Source organism: Elaeis guineensis, chromosome 3, assembly GCF_000442705.2.
Source record: "Elaeis guineensis isolate ETL-2024a chromosome 3, EG11, whole genome shotgun sequence".
NCBI lineage: Eukaryota > Viridiplantae > Streptophyta > Magnoliopsida > Arecales > Arecaceae > Elaeis > Elaeis guineensis.
Window position 1 is genome coordinate 101955703 of NC_025995.2, and position 4804 is coordinate 101960506.

Sequence of the window (4804 nt, forward strand, 5' to 3'; positions counted from 1 at the left end):
TGAGTGAGCCCTTCAATCTTGAGAATCTCATCAAATACTTTCATTCTCATCTCCCTTTCCACATTGAATGCTCCAGCCAAGTGTTTCATATGATCCCCAGCCATTTGAAAGTATGATCCCAACTTGGACAGCTCATCTGAAAGGACTTTCACCAATGAATCATCTTCGGTAGTGCCCCTTGATCTCTTTGACCTGTGCTGTCTAGAAGATGAAGGACCTGTTGCTTGACTAGGTTGCATGCCAATAGGTGACGTGTATCAGATGCAAAACCATAGTAATCTTCTTGGATATTTTTCAGATCTATATTGTTATTCCAATCTACATCAAATATCTCTTCATTAACAAACTTAGTATTTGTTACTCCTTCTTGCTCCATATGCTCTACAGCATCTGCCGGTGTCTCAGCTGCTTCTCCAGTTGCTCTGTCTCTACCAAATACTATCGCCAACTGATCCAAATGAGGGAAGGACTTATTTCTAAGCCCTTTGGCATATGGATGACTTTTTAAGAAGTAATGAACAACCAATTGTCAGTTGAGTGTTTAACTTAGAAATTTATTTTTAAAAAAATGATAAGAAAGGTGTTAAGATTTAATAAGAATATATCTTACCTTTATCCAATCATTGAAGACACTCTCCTCATATATGATGCATTTATCTTTGTCATTACATCCAAATCCTGAAGCCTGAGGTCCTAACATCTCCTGAATAGCATTGTATTGCCTTTTTAGATGCTTTACCCTTGATTCAATATGTGGGCTAGACTTTAACCCATAACCAGGAAGCTTCTCCTCCATCCACTTCTCCAATTGCACAAGATATCCACTTCTAAAGGTGCCATTGTCCGCTTTCCAATGTCCACAATTTACTAGATCTAATAAGCATTCAACCAACTTTGCATCTTCAACAGGTCCCCAAGTTCTATTCTACCTCGATGCTCCCTTCATCTTTTTAGAAGTTCCCACAATTGAAGTGCTCATTTCTATACATTGCATATGACAACCACGATACAATTTGAAACACATGATTAGTTAACATGAATTAAAATAAATAGCATATAATTCTTTCATTAAATATAAAAGCAATCCATAAACATTGCTATAAAATAAGCTCACAACAAATTATGACAAGCCATAAAAAGTTGTTCATACTATTATATGCCAAAACAAAGTTGTTCCAAATATTACAAGGCCAAATGATGTAACAAAATAATATCTAACATACATCAACTAGAAGAGACATAACAATCTAGTACAATATAAATTAGAAGAAAAATCATCTCTGTCTCTCTTGCTGCCACTGTGTGAACATCTGTGTAGCCAATGTACCCCTCCAAGCATTCCATTCATTGCTTGTTTCCATTATTATTATTCTCTCTTGATACATATCCTGCATGCTATCGACTTCATCATCATCAAGTGCTTGCTCAAGTGGGTCAATGGATATTTTTCTTCTTATAAAGTTGTGAAGAAGACAGCAAGCAGAGATTATCCTACAATGAGTTTTAATAGGATAGAATGACGGTCCTTTAAGAATTACCCACCTCATTTTGAGAAGACCGAAGGCTCTTTCTATGACATTTCTAGCTTGTGAGTGTTTCATATTGAAGAACTCTGTAGGTGTTGAAGGTTTAGCTCCACTTTTCCACTCACTAAGATGGTATCTCTGACCTCTATAAGGAGCCAAAAATCCTTCACAATTTGGAAAACCAGCATCACATAGATAGTAGTAACCTAATATCAACAAACATAGTCAATCATCAAATAAAAATTTTAGATAAATATATAATTGCTCTATAGTTTTTTTCATGCTTAATTTACCTCGAGGTACTCTTAATCCATTTCTCCTAGCAATTGCATCACGAAGAATCCTACTGTCTTGTGCAGAACCCTCCCAATCGGGCAGAACATATATAAACTGCATATCTTGAGAGCAAACACCCAAAACATTTGTTGCAATTTCATTCTTTCTGGTCCGATATCTAGGTTTATCATGTTCTGTAACTCGAACTCTAATATGTGTACCATCTAAAGCACCTAAACAATTCTAGAATTGCAAAAAAGGTAACAATCAATATATGCTTACAAAATAAAGATAACTAAACTATAGTAATGAAGATGATACCAACCTTAAACCACCTCCATCGATCATCTATTGAGTTTTCAAGCACCGGTTCTGGTTTTTTAAGTAGAATCTCATGTAGGTACAGTATTGCATGAAGAACAGCATTGAAATGTCTACTAATTGTGGAGCCTGATCGACGGAATAATAATTGCACAGATCTATTTTTTGAATGGTGACCTATTGTATTTAAAAATATGGCTACCATTTCTTCTATCCTTATATCTCCACTAGCTGTCAATTTTTCAATTGTCTACAACATGTTACACAATTTCATAAAACATCTCCTATCCATCCTTAGATGATCTATACAAAACTGGTCGCTCTCCATTGTCATATGCCTAATGTTTGCAAGTCGAGTTATATATCTTTGTTCATGAGTCTCTCTAATTTCATCACCTTCTTCAGATATCAGCCTATGCACTGATCTCCTCCTTCTCCTAATGACTATGACTAATGTGACCATATAACATGCAATTAAGAACTCATCATCATATTATAATATATCTCTATGATAGCCGTAGCAATTCTTCTCTTTCTATTCCTATCTACACGATCAATGGCCATCCCTGCACATACAAATTGATTATAATTAAAGGTGTGGTCAAAATTGATGATTGGATAAGAGGAAGAAAGCCTTATCATAAAAATGATAGTAAACTAATAAATAAAAAATATTGAAACATATTAGAAATTGGTTTAAAAGGGGGAGATAGGATAGTTTGCAATATAGACTACTATTTATAATTTGATGATTCTATCTCAATCTAAGACTTCTTAAAATATCTTGTACCATATTTTGATTTCTGAAAAAATAGAAGAGAAAAATATTGAATAGATTACATTAGCTAAGTTTTAACAAAATGATTCTTAATTATCATAAATAAAATAAGATTTAATCATAATTAGATTCCATCAATATTTTTTATATTTGAATTTGCCATTTTGGTGTTTCTGTTTCATGTCAGATCCATATCTGATGTCCTGCCTTCATGCTTCACAGCAAGATGATATTCATTTTTATTTTTATTAAATGGACCAAAAAATATAAAATTTTAACTTACTTGAAAAATTAGTCGCATACCATAACTAAATATAAGGACCAGCACTTTTTACCTTGATGAAAACATGATGTCAAAGAAAAATATTACAAACATAGCAGGATACTTTGTCTAGTCAGAAAAAATGTAACCTAAGGAATCACTGCAAAAAAGGTATAGATAATAATATTAACCTGTACTTTAATTTTTAAAATTAAAATTTGATTTCGTAATTCTATATCCTATATAACCTTCTATCAGGTTCTTATCAACCATGAGATTTAAAAAAGAAAAACCCCTCGCGTGCTCCCCCTCCTCCACTGCATGCCACGTCATCCAAAACCAGGCTAATCTCTTTCTTCCCCACTACATTCCGCGTTCTCCATTCTCTCCCCGCATCCCATCCTCCCTCTCAGATGCTTCCACATTCTCCCCTCTCTCCTTGCATCCTGTCCTCCCTTCCTCCCTACAAACCACCCCCCACCAATGCCCTATCTAGTTGGTAGATTAATGGTTTCCACCATGTACAAGTGCTTGAAAGGCCAGAGTAGTGAAAATGAGTTCTTGTGATAATGACTAAGACCCCAACCCCACCTGCCCACCCAGCCAGCACCCCGCTTCTTCCCTCTCCCCCAAAACCCCCCCAACCCACCCCCCAGCATCCGCGTCTTCCCTCTCTGCCCCCCACATCCGCGTCTTCCCCCTCCCTCAGAGACGGAATGGAACAAAATTACGGAAAAAAAAACAGAGGCAGAAAAAAAAATTTATAAAAAAAAATTGATAAGACAATTTTGCATATATACCTTGGAGGATTCAAGAAAGCAGAACCACTACGGATGAAGATGGTAATGATCAAAGAGATAATGAGAAGAAAAACATGAACTAAGCTTTGGAAAAAATAGTCTGAGTTATTAGGCATTAACGATAGAGGCATCGGAAATGAGAAAAAGGATATTTTAGGAATAAAATTAAGAGATCACTTTATCGGTTGATGGGAAAATCATTTAGCCATCCCCTGGATGGGTAAAATTTTCCTCCTATTTCATGGGTAAATGCCACCCATGGAAAATAATTTATCCATCTTGAAATCTGTGAGAACATGGGTAAGTTGGTCAATAGAAAAGTTAACCAACTTTTCCATGATATTTATCCACAAAAGAACGAGCCCTTAATGTACAAAGGGCTAAAACTTGGGTCTCTCTTAACAACGTGGTAATTCGCTATGGAGCATAATTTAAGGCATCTCCTAGGAGGGATCAAGTTAATTTTTATATGAAACGATCAAAGTCCATCATGTGGTGGGAACTTCCAAAAACAATGATATAAAAGGTATGGTTATTTTGCCATTGCTAGTTTTGTTTTTTGGAGTAATAATTTATAAATTAACTCTCCTGTCTTTTTTTAAATAAAAAAGATGGATATATAAATCCATTGGCCTTCACTATACTAATAAATGTTACACATTGTACTAAGGGATGTCGTAGTAAATAAACATTGATTTGATGTCAGAAGCTTTCAACTCTCGCTGCAATCCGAATGTAAATTCATCGTTCGGCAAGCAGTAGCTTGGCTTGCTTAGAGGCCTAGGCTCCGGCATAGTGTATTGAGTAGAGGGTGAGGAATACCCTCTATTAGACAGAGAGT

The 4804-nt window shown here is 35.5% G+C and overlaps 1 pseudogene; it reads right to left on the reverse strand.

Moving 5' to 3' along the window:
* Nucleotides 1–1274: 1274 nt before the first annotated feature.
* On the reverse strand, nucleotides 1275–2687 carry LOC140856301 (uncharacterized; annotated as a pseudogene).
* Nucleotides 2688–4804: the final 2117 nt, after the last annotated feature.